General features: G+C 45.5%; 1 protein-coding gene across 2 annotated transcripts in view; it reads left to right on the top strand.

The window, feature by feature from the left end:
• LOC126457114 (cleavage stimulation factor subunit 2 tau variant) overlaps positions 1-12,804 on the top strand; it is a 91,242-nt gene that overhangs the window by 37,471 nt on the left and 40,967 nt on the right. The window lies entirely within an intron of this gene.

Raw genomic sequence — 12,804 nt, 5'->3', positions numbered from 1 at the left:
TCCACTCGATCTCATCTCACTACAGGCCTCCAGTCAGCTACTGTCCTGGCTTTGTGTTGTATGCTTGTCAAAGATGTGTATCTTTACATGCCACTGTAAGCAATAGCCTCCTGTGAGGTACGTGACTTGAGATGTCCATTTCATGCAGTTCCATTTGCAATATTTTCTTTGGAAACTGCTCGAGATGGACATGCATTTACTGACAGTAGAATTCCTATTGGATTGTCATTGACAAGTCCTGACACTCAGCACTGCTCCCTGTTGGTTAGGATGTACAAGGAGGTCAGAAATTCCCTTTACAAACTTCATACTGCATACTTCATCTTCCTACCAAACATATTGGACCCATTCTTGAAATCTGTGCCATTGAATGACTGTCAGGAAATGTGCTTTCAGCATGATGGACCACCTCATTTCTCTTGCGCTGCTCGGAGACTCTTGTGCTGTTCGGAGACATCTCAACAAATGGTACTGTGGAAGATGGATAGGCCTTGATGGTCCAGCTGCGTGGCTGCCACAGTTGCCAGATTTAACTCCTGTGGACTACTTCTTGTAGGGTCTTATGCAATGTTACTGAGCAAATTCCTTACAACTGAGTGGCACACACATACCACTTCACCACCTTAGTTCACATCAGTGGTGGATGGTTAAATAACTGCCCACTGCTAGTTGTACACCATCTACAGTTCTCCAAACTGACTATTGTGCTTTTATAATGGAATGACTAACATTATGTCTGGGGAGGTGCTTAAGGAAGGAAAAGATGCTCTAAATCCTTTAACTGGTGAGACTAAAGGATTAATGTTATTTTAAATGAATTTCAAACAATGGACAGTCTGAGATGCAATAACAATGAAGTTAGGGTGGAGTGTAAGAGACAGTTATCTATTGGAGACCATTTCCTGTTGCAAGAAGGATCAAATTCCAAGAGTTAACTGTCTACACCACTATGATTTGGTGAACCTGTTGTTAGTTTTAAATGATGTGTTTAAATTAACTGGCTGTTAATGATAGCTTTACTTTTTTATTCATATTTTATATGTCTGTTTGAGTAATAGGACAGAATGAAGCAGACTGTGGTTGTGAGACAGGAGACAGTGACAGAGGCACAAAGAGATAATGACAAGGAGTAGGGCTGAATGAATGAGTGAGTGAGAATAGACAAGTAGGATTGAATGGGTTGAGTGACTTACAGCGAGCATGGAGTATGTTAAAAATAGCATGACGAAGTTTGTGTGCCAAAATATTTGGGAAATTTTTTAAAGGTGCTGAGGAAGGCAGGCTGAAACAGCTGGTACCCCACTTTTCAGTCAGTCCTTCAAACTGGAGCATATTCACTTTTTTTGTGCTCCAGTAGGAGCATTTTTCCTCTGGCACCCATATGATGCTGTGGGTAGGAGGTGCAACACTCTTCATTTCTAGAGACCCATCATCAAATGAAAGTGTTCTCTTACTTGTTGACCAAATCATATCCACAATAACAAAGAATTAGACGAAAAATTGAGGGACTCTCACACACACACACACACACACACACACACACACGTCATTTGCAGCAATGTTGGCTTTGTCGATCTTGAATACCTTATTTCCCCTTGGATAGGACCTGACTGGTTTCACGTGTCAAACATGACAGTGCAACTCTTAAAAAGTGGAAAGAAGTATCAACAAAATTACTGGACCACTTAGTAAATATTCCACCACATTTCACATTTGATGACTGCTTAGCATCAGCTGAATTAAATTTTGACCAATACATGTTGACAGTTAGAGCTACACTAAAAACCCAAAATATATTTACAGAGATGTCATGGCTAATTCATTGTGCAAAAAAAGTGGTGGAATAACAACAGGCTAATATAGATTGTCAATTTATAATTTATCCAATTGCCTGTTCTGCTTATATTGTTGATTATATTTTTATAAAGCCAAACGAGGTAAGTCAAATTTACTAAGAGCAGCAGTAGAAGAGGCCAAAAGTGGACACAGTAGCATAAGCCCTGTCTCTCAGGCCATGTTATAAACTTCTGAAAGCGAAGTTCTTGTGAACAAAGGGCACCCCAAGGAGCGAGTGGATAATTTAAAATTGTTAGTAGATTTGCAGTCCATTTAATCATCCACCAACATATTTACAAAAAAATTACTGGATCTTGTCCAAAATCAGCTATGCGACAACACATTTGATATAGTGGGTTTAGCTTATTTTGCTTCTTATTATGCATGATCAAATGAAATCTCATGTGCAACTAAATATGAAAACACTGACAATGAATGCGTTGGAATATGGATCAGGCTGTTAAATAATGATGGTTACTTGCAGCAAAGGAGGCGGTCCGGGATGCTATGTTTCCATACAATGGAGTACAATATCCTAACAATTATGCAGAGACCAGCTGACATTATACACAAACTGGAAGGATGAAATTTCTGAATTAGTCAGTGATAATATAAATCTTGAAGAGAAGTTTATCAAACTTAGTGATGAAATCTGTTCAGTCTCTTCAATTCAGTCACTTGGGGGCTCCAGATAAGTTCGAAGTACTGGTTATGTGCATTTCATAGTGTAGACAAAGATGATGCTGGTAATGTAGCAAAAGAAAAAGCTTGTCCTTTAGATGATTATGAATTGGAGACCCAAGCGGGATATTCAGATCATTGTCTGCAGTTACCTGGATAAGAAGCAAAGTTAGTAACATGAGTGATGATGTACTGAGTTTAGTTAGAATTTTGTATCACATGAAGGACACATTGTACTTCAAGAATCACCACCGCGATTTTGTTATTTTGTTAGTGGTGGAGCTGGTACAGGCAGAAGTTTATAAATTAGGGATTTGTATCAATATTTGATGCTTATTGTTAATAGCAATCTGGCTATAAATCCTGACAATGCTAAAATTTTGCTTTGTGCATACACGGAAAAAGCCCCTTTTGGAATTGGTGGTCAAATTGTACACAGTTCAACAGGACATCTCGTGCCCCAGTGTGGCCAAACAGTGGGTTGCCAGCAAGCACGACAAACACATTAGCCTGTAAATTTGCAGAAGTAGGATTAATTATTTTGGATGAAATGTCCATGCCAGTAGTAGTACTCTGAGCCAAATTAATATAAGATTACAGCAAATATTTCACACAAATACACCATTTGATGGTATATCTTTATCATTTGTGTTGATGACTTCATACAGGAGACTACTTGGTTTTTCAGCCAAATACCTGTCGAAATCCATTAGCGCCATTAGCTGGCAATCAGTTGTGGAGACCTTTTCATTGCTTTACTATGACAAAAATTATGTGGCAAAGAGATGGTCTGGCATTTGCAGTAGCCTTAAACAACAAGGCTGTCAGTTGGATGACTTCTGTTGTTACACAATTATTAAATTCTTGATGTTACGATATGAATACTCTGCCTTCTGAAGCTCATGTAGCAGTACACTTCCGACCAACAATGAAGTAGGCAGATACAACAATCAAATATTGTGTCGAATGGACACTGAAGGGTGCTTGGTTAAAGCCATTGATGTGGTTTCAGGAGGCTGAAATCCACAAGCTGCTGGAAAAATCCTGCGATCTGTAAGTCCTTTAGCTACAGTGCAGACCTATGGTCTTCCTAAGAACTTGTTTTTATGAGTGGGTGCACGTTATATTATAAATGTGACTACTGACACTAGGGACAGCACCGTGGGAATATTGGAGGCTATAGATTGCTGCCTACACAAAGAGACGAGTGAAAAGTGCCCATCACTTATTCGGCTACTGTTCGATAAAAGTATGGGAATAATATGTCAAATATCTTCTTGGAAACATCAACAGTTTCTCAAATCATATATTGGGTGCTATTAAAAGCTGTCATACTGTCAAAAGATGGAAATCTTGAAATCTGATAGTTCACCATACTCAGTTTCCGTGGTACCAGCAGAAGGTGCAACAATTCACAAGTCCCAAGGTGCAGCCTTAGAAAAAGTTGTGGTTTATATTTCTAAAAACATAAAAATGTTGGTGTTGTATGTAGCTTCTTCTAGAGCCATGTCATTGTTGAGACCTTTTTTTTTAATAGTCCATCTGAAATCTCAGAATTGATTGCTGTGATTGTGAAAAAGGAAAGACTGGAGCAAAACAAACAAATATCACATTTTCAATTTTTCCAAGCATATGAAAATAACTTTGTTCAAATTGTGTTCCAAAACTTACAATCATTACAAGCATTAGCCAGAAATCATTACAGAACCTATCATTCCTTCTTCTCATGCTGCACCATGTGTTGAAACACAGGGATGTCGTAGAGACACTTTTAAAAATGATGCTTTTGATGAGATATGCAGAGTAGACAGTCCGGCAGTAGCTAATGCAAATTCAGGTTGGTGATCTGTTGCATATGTGCATCACAATCTTATAAATGCTGTGACAGATGGATCACATAAACAGTAATGCTTAAATAATCGAGGTGCAGCAAACAGCCATTTTGACTGTGTACATTTCGAAATGTTAGAGGTCCAGTTGATTGCTGTTTTAGGTTGTTATAGCATGCATAGACACCACAATATATGATAACAGTGGCAATAATTATATTTCTTAACTGATTGTTGTAGGAGACTTCGACATAGACCAATCCCCAAAATGCAGTTGTACTATATTTCTCCTCCAAAGGCATATTACCATTAATAAACCAACGCACTGCAAGAGCTAATATAATTATTGAAAATGTTTTTTCCAGCTTTGGATACAGTATGGTACTATTCATTCTTTTGTCAGTCATCACTCACAAATCTCATTCATATTTAACACTTAAGTAATCATTTTAATTTAATTTTAGATTTTCATCCAAACTACTAAATCCACGTTTGACTGCAGTCTCACTTGACTGGGTGAAGATAACCCCGAAGATCTTGTAAATACCTAATCACTCTCACAATACAGATACGACTGTTGCAGTTCACATTTCAGGGACTTATTTTTTTGGGGGAAATATTTATTAGTGAAATATCTACTTCTAGTTTCCATGGAAATTTAAGTCCTTGGACTAAATTTCAAAATTCTATGTGGTTTGAAGTGAAGTATCAAACGTCAGTATCTATTAGTGAATTTCTATTGTAATTTAAAAACTTAAGTTATGCCTGGGCACGTAAGGTCACCGATCTTTAAACTTTGATTCAGCTGACTTGAACATTATTCAGTAACAAATTTTTAAAAAGTTTAAGAAATTTGTGTTGCTAATTGGCATAGCATTATAATGTGACTCCAGAATCAATCAAATAAGTGAAACTTACAATATCAAATGTGAAATTACACAAAATATTAATTAAAATCGAACCATTCTTGAAAGTATTGGAATTCCCGGGACCAGTATCTTGCCAGAATCTGTATCGATAACAGGCAAAAATCATTGAGAGGATTGTGATGAAAAATAACAGAAAAACAACTGCAAAAGTGACTACAGAACTGAATGTCACACTCGTGAAGCGTGTCAGCACTAAAACAACACAAAGGGAGCTACATATGCAGGGAACTGCAGGAAAAGCTGAAATTCCAGTGATGCAAATTCCCATCACAGGAAAGCATGGCGTTGAAGGCATAAAATGTGGAATATGGAGTGTTGGAAAAATGTCTTTTTCCCCCCTGCGGGTTCGGGGGTTAGAATAGGCCCGCGGTATCCCTGCCTGTCGTAAGAGGCGACTAAAAGGAGTCTCAAACATTTCGGCCTTAATGTGATGATCCCCTAAGGGGTTTGACCACTAGATTTCAAAATTTTCTGTTAGTGCGTACCATTTGGGGAAGGACGCCTTACGTGGTGCATTCTATATCCATCTTGCCCTAAGATCTGGCACAACCGTTAGTGTCATGGAGTTGGCCTTCCACCAAGCTTCCGGCCACATCAGCTGCTGTGTGTTCCGGGTAGCATATATGCCCTCCATTCTGAACTTCCATCTTTGCCCTCCTGACACATATGGATATTAGACACCCGACATCCAGCACGGTAGCCAGTCCGTTGTGGTGGGGTCGTCATGTACCCTCTTGGTGGTAGCCCCCTGACTACACAGGGATCACACTGCTGATGCCTGAGCTGCTACCTCCCCACATATGCCGAGCAATAGATGCCTATCCCTCTGGGGCATCGGGACTCCCGGCAAAGGCCATCCTCCCAGGTGGTCTTTGCTGCGGATGGGTGGCACCCGTGGGGAGAGCCCCTGGTCGGAGTGGGTGGCATTAGGGCGGATGACCCGCAATGAAGCGTGGTACATCATCTCTCGCTGGTGGGCCTCCACCAGCAGTCTCTAAGCGATCGAGGTCTAACCTCAACGGCAAGCAATCCAATCCAAGATCATTTCCCTCCCTGGCCACTCCATGGGAGGAACGCATGGCTCAAGACAGCAATGGCGATTATTCACCCCGGTACCTTGTCTGTACACGGGTCGATGGTGAATCTTTTATGCCAACCAAGCCCCAGTTTTTTGTGGAGTATTTAGAGGACAAGTTCGGGGAGGTGGAGGGCTTGTCCAAAATGCGCTATGGGTCAGTACTCTTCAAAACAGCATCCTCTGCCCAGTCACGGAGGTTGCTCGCTTGCGACAAGTTGGGGGTTGTTTCCGTCACCATCACGCCCCATAAGAGTCTCAACATGGTCCAGGGTATTATATTCCATAGGGATGTTCTTCTGCAGTCCGACGATGAACTACGCGCCAACCTCGAACGACGAGGTGTTCACTTTGTCCGGCGCGTCCATCGGGGTCCGAGGGATAATCAGGTAGCCACTGGTGCCTTCATCTTGGCCTTCGAGGGTGATGTCTTACCCGAAAAGGTTAAGGTGATGGTTTACCGCTGCGATGTGAAGCCATATATCCCTCCTCCGATGCAGTGTTTTAAATGCTGGAAGTTCGGGCACATGTCATCCCGCTGTACTTCCAGCAACACATGTCGAGATTGTGGACGTCCTTCGCATCCCAATACTCCATGTGCTCCGCCTCCCATCTGTGTTAACTGCAGAGAACACCATTCCCCCTGCTCGCCAGATTGTAGGATATTTCATAAAGAACGAAAGATAATGGAGTATAAGACCCTGGACCGCTTGACCCACACCGAGGCTGAATGAAAGTATGAGAGGCTCCATCCTGTGGCAATGACGTCGACATACGTCGTTACTGCAACAAAGGTTCTCCCATCGTCACATATCAGCTCTAAGATCGGTCAGAATCCACCGGCCCCCTTGGTTGTGGGGGGCACTTCATTCCCTGTTGCTCCTGCTCCATCTACTTCAGGAGCAACACCACCCCAACCATCGAGGACATCTGTTCCCCCTTCCCAGCCGGAGAAGAGTAAGACTTCTTCGGCTACTCTCGCCAGGAAGGGGCCCTTGGGGACCTCCCTTCGCAAGTTCCGACCAGCGGAAAAGCAGACACCTGCAAGTGGCTGAAATAACCGCCAGTCCCTGGTCGTAGGGCCTCACGGTCATCATCCATCCCTGAGACTGACCCAGTGAAACCCTCCAAGTCTGAACAACTGAAGGCACAGCGAGAGAAACAGAAGAAGAAGAAGAAAGTCCCCAAGACTAACGACATTGCGGTGGCACCTGTCCCACCGCTTCCTACAAGCTCTGTGTCTGAGGATGAGGTGGAGATTCTGGCATCCGCTGAGGACCTCGATCTCGCCGGTCCCTCAGCTACCGTGGATAGCACTAGCACAGGTGCTCAATCGGAGGCAGCAGGTGACCCAGCGGCGTAACTGCCTTCCCAGTCTCGTCACGCCTTTCTCAGACACGGACAATGCCATCCTCCAGTGGAACTGCAGCGGTTTCTTCCACCATCTAGCTGAGCTCCGCCAACTTATCAGCCTTCACCCTTTCTGCTGCATTGCTCTTCAGGAAACTTGGTTTCCAGCAATGTGAACCCCCGCCCTCCGTGGCTATCGGGGTTATTATAAGAACTGGGCAGCTTATGAAAGGGTGTCTGGTGGCGTCTGCATCTATGTCCTTAACTCTCTTCACAGCGAGTCTGTCCCTCTACAAACGGCTTTAGAGACTGTCACTGTTCGGGTGTGGACGCCACAGGCTGTTACCATCTGCAGCCTTTACCTGCCACCGGATGGTGATGTCATGCAGAATGTCCTGGCTGCGCTGATAGCCCAATTGCCACCACCTTTCTTGTTACTGGGCGACTTCAACGCCCATAACCCTCTGTGGGATGGGTCGGTGGCGACAGGTCGAGGCCCCACGATTGAGCATTTCTTGGCACAGCTCGATCTTTCGCTTTTAAATGATGGTTCCTTCACACACTTCAGCGTGGCGCATGGCACGTACTCTGCCATCGACCTTTCGATCTGCAGCCCTAGCCTCTTACCGTCTGTCCAATGGAGAGTGCATGACGACCTGTGTGGTAGTGACCACTTTCCGATCTTTCTGTCACTGCCACAGCGACACTCTTCTGTGCGCCCTAGCAGATGGGCTATGAATAAGGCTGACTGGGATTTGTTCTCCTCCACTGCCACTATTGAGCCTCTCTCTAATGATGACATTGAGGCGGTGGTTCAATCGGTCACCACCGGCATCGTTACTGCCGCCGAATCTGCCATTCCCCATTCTTCTGGGTCCCCTCGGCGGCGGACTGTGCCTTGGTGGTCGCCTGAGATCGCTGAAGCGATTAAAGATCGCTGGCGGGCGCTCTAGTGTCACAAGCGGCATCCCTCCATAGACCACCTTATCGCCTTCAAACGGCTGCGTGCGCGAGCCCACCTCCTTATCCGCCAAAGCAAGCAGGAGTGCTGGGAGCTTTGTGTGTCCACCATTGGCCTCCATGTCACTCCATCGCAGGTCTGGGCCAAGATTTGACGTGTCTACGGCTATCGGACCCCTGTCGGCGTCCCTGCGCTCTCACTGAATGGAGCAGTTTGTACTGACTCCGACGTCATTGAAAACTGCTTGGCAGAGCATTTTGCTATGAGTTCCGCTTCTGCGAATAACCCCCTGGCCTTCCGCTCCATTAAAGAGCAGATGGAACGTCGGAGCCTTTCGTTTCGTACCCACCATCCAGAATCGTACAATGTTCCATTCAGTGAGTGGGAATTTCGCAGTGCCCTAGCCGCTTGCCCTGATACCGTTCCTGGGCCAGATGGCATCCACTGTCAGATGCTGAAACGCCTTTGAGTGGACCGCCAGCGATGGCTCCTCGACCTTTACAACCGTATTTGGGTCGAGGGTGAGTTTCTGTCGCAATGGCGGGAAGGTATTGTTATCCCCATTCTGAAACCAGGCAAGAACCCTTTGGAAGTGGACAGCTACCATCCCATTAGCCTCACCAACATTCTTTGCAAGTTGCTTGAACAGATGGTGAGCCGGCGGTTGAACTGGGTACTGCAGTCTCGGGGCCTTCTGGCTCCGTCTCAGGGTGGGTTCCGTAAAGGCCGCTCTGCCGCCGTCAATCATGTGAGCCTGGATTCGGCCATCCGTACTGCCTTTGCCCGCCGTCAGCACCTGGTCACTGTCTTTTTCGACATGCGGAAGGCGTACGATACGACATGGCGTCATCACATCCTTTCTACGCTTCATGGATGGGGTCTTCGGGGCCCTCTGCCGATCTTTATCCGCAATTTTCTGTCGTGTCGCACCTTCCGCATGCAAGTCGCGGCCTCCCATAGTTCCTCCCGAGTCCAGGAGAACGGGGTACCACAGGGATCTGTCCTCAGTGTCTGCCTGTTCTTAATTGCGATAAACAGTCTCGCTGCAGCGGTGTGAAATTCTGTCTCCGCTTCCCTTTATGCTGACGACTTCTGCCTTTACTATAGCTCTATTGGCATTGCAGCCGCTCAACGTCAGCTTCAGGGCGCTATCTGCAAGGTGCAGTCTTGGGCTGTAGTGCATGGCTTTCAGTTTTCGGCTGCCAAGACCCGCATTATGCATTTCTACCGGCGACGCACTGTTCACCCGGAGCCGCGGCTTTATCTTGATGGCAAACTTCTTGCTGTGGTGGAGTCACATAGGTTTTTGGGGGTGGTTTTTGATGCCCGGTTGACTTGGCTGCTTCATATTCGGCAGCTTAAACAGATGTGTTGGCGGCATCTAAATGCTCTGCATTGCCTGAGCCACACCAGGTGTGGCGCCGACCGATCTACTCTCCTACGGCTCTACCAGGCATTAATCCAGTCTCGTCTGGATTATGGGAGCCTGGCTTATGGCTCAGCAGCCCCAACTATGCTGCGGGTGCTGGACCCATTCCTCCACAGCGCGATACGACTTGCCACTGGTGCTTTCCAGACCAGCCCAGTGGACAGCATACTTGTGGGGGCGGGTGTCCCTCCACTGCGGTTACGGCGCCAACGTTTGCTGGCCGCTTATGCTGACCATGTTTTCAGCTTGCCCAGGCATCCTAACTATCGTCTACTATTCCCACAGTCGCACGTCCATCTTCCGGAACGTCGGCCCAGGTCTGGATGTACGATTGCGGTCCGCGTCATAGAGCTTCTCTCCGCGCTTGGGGGTTCACCATTTCCGCCTCCTTTCTGGGCACCTCTGCGTACACCCCCGTGGTGTGTGCCTCGCCCTTGCCTTCAGCTGGAATTGTCACAGGGCCCGAAGGACTCAGTCCCTCCGGAGGCCTTCCGCCGCCGCTTTCTTTCCATCCTCGCAACGTATCAGGGCTCTGGCATTGTTCACACTGACGGCTCGATGGTTGCTGGTCGTGTAGGTTATGCGCTAACTATAGGGGACCATGCCGAACAATGTTCATTGCCGGCTGGCTGCAGCATTTACACTGCTGAGCTGGTCGCCATCTTTCGTGCCCTAGAGTATATCCGCTCCTGCTCAGGTGAGTCCTTCGCAATCTGTAGCGATTCCCTGAGCAGTTTACGAGCTCTCGACCAGTGTTTCCCTCATTCTCGTCTGGTGATGGCTATCCAGGAGTCCCTGCATACTCTAGCCCGTTGCGGCTGCTCTGTGGTCTTTGTGTGGACCCCCGGTCATGTCGGTATCCCGGGCAATGAACATGTTGACCGCCTGGCCAAACAGGCCACCAGTGAACCCATCCTGGACATTGGCCTCCCGGAGACTGATTTGCGAGCAGTCTTCCGCTGCAACATTTTCGCGCTATGGGACGCTGATGGCGCGGTATGACCACCCCCAACAAACTCCGTGCCGTCAAGGAGGCAACGACTGTGTGGCGGTCATCCCTGCGAGCCACCCGCAGGGACTCGGTAGTCCTTTGCCTGCTCCGCATTGGCCACACCCGCTTGACACAAGGCTTTCTACTGCGGCATGAGGACCCACCTCTATGTCGATGTGGGTCGGCGTTGACGGTGGTCCACATTTTGTTGGACTGCCCACTTTTAACCATGCTCAGGCAGACATTTGGGCTGCCTGATACGCTCCCTGCCCTTTTAACTGACGACAATGCTATGTCTAGCTTAGTTTTACGTTTTATTCAAGCAGGGGGTTTTTATCATTTAATCTGAGTGTTTGTTTTTAATGTTGATTCTGGCTTTTGGCCTCCGATTTTAAACTGAGTTTTTAATGTGTTCTCGGTGGTTGGCTTTTCCTTTTTTTTCTCTATGGTTGGCCAACCACCGTCACACTCAGTGTGATTTTCATTTGTTTTGTCTGATCTCTGTCAGAGTATTTCTTGTCCTGTGTCGTCTGCCGTCTTTCCTGTTATTCGTTTTTTTTATTCTCTGTGGGTTGTTTTAGTTTCTTTTTTTTAAAGGGTCCGATGACTGTAGCAGTCTGGTCCCTTTAATCCCACAAACCAACCAATCAAAAATGTCTTTTGGTTGGATGAGTCTTGTATCACACAATTCCCAACTTCTGACGAAGTTCGTCCCAAAAATGAAGCATGGTGGGAGTTCAGTGATGATTTGGGCAGATGTATTATGGTATTCAATGGGCCCTATTGTCGCTCTGCAAGGTAACATTATTGTCATGGATTGTGTGACCATTTTGGATGATCACATCCATACTATGGTACAGTATTTGTTCCCCAATGATGGTGTCGTCTTCTAAGATGACAGGGCCCCAGTTCACGCAGCTCACATCATCCAGGACTAGTTTTGTGAGTACGAGGGTGAATTGTCACGTCTCCTAATCACAGTCTTCAGATCTCAATATAATTGACTCTTTGCAGAGAAAGCTGCACGATTGCTAGCCATCTCCATCATTATTACCTGTATGTGCCATTATTTTGGAGAAAGAATGGTGTAGGATTCTCTTGAAAACCACATAGGACCTGTGCCTATCTGTTCTGAGATGACTGGAAGCTCTTTTGAATGACAACGGTTTTCCTACATCATATAAGGAATGGTAATATATTGTATTGCTGGTGTTCCAAAATTTTTGTCCATCCCTGAGTGTGTGTGTGTGTGTGTGTGTGTGTAATGCGCATGCAGGGGAGGAAACGGTACTGTGACACACCATTGTTCTATCTGTGTTCACTGTCAATATGACTAACAGAATCAAATTATTTAGTTTTTGTTGGAGACCTGCTGTAAATTTATGTCAATAGTTAAATTTGGGGGGCACACAGCTAGTTAATGGTCAATTTCATGTATTTGTTTATTCAGTACATGGCAATAAAAACTGGAGGATAACTAACATACGACAGCTGCATAATTTTACAAACTAAATAGAATTAAAATGCTAAATCTACAAATTAATATCTAAATTTTCAATCCATTCACGGGCTGTGTGTATCTCTTCAAAGAAATCTAGATTTCCATTGTAAACTTGTTACAATGTGTTTGATGTTTGTTGTTTATCAGTGTGTATTACAAATATATTCAAACATGTAGAAGAGTGTGGCACACAAAGGTATTAAAACTTACCCCTTTTTTTCA

Source organism: Schistocerca serialis, chromosome 2, assembly GCF_023864345.2.
Source record: "Schistocerca serialis cubense isolate TAMUIC-IGC-003099 chromosome 2, iqSchSeri2.2, whole genome shotgun sequence".
NCBI classification, from domain to species: Eukaryota; Metazoa; Arthropoda; class Insecta; order Orthoptera; family Acrididae; genus Schistocerca; species Schistocerca serialis.
Note: the sequence above shows the minus strand (reverse complement) of the source record. Positions and strands in the feature narration are given on the sequence as shown.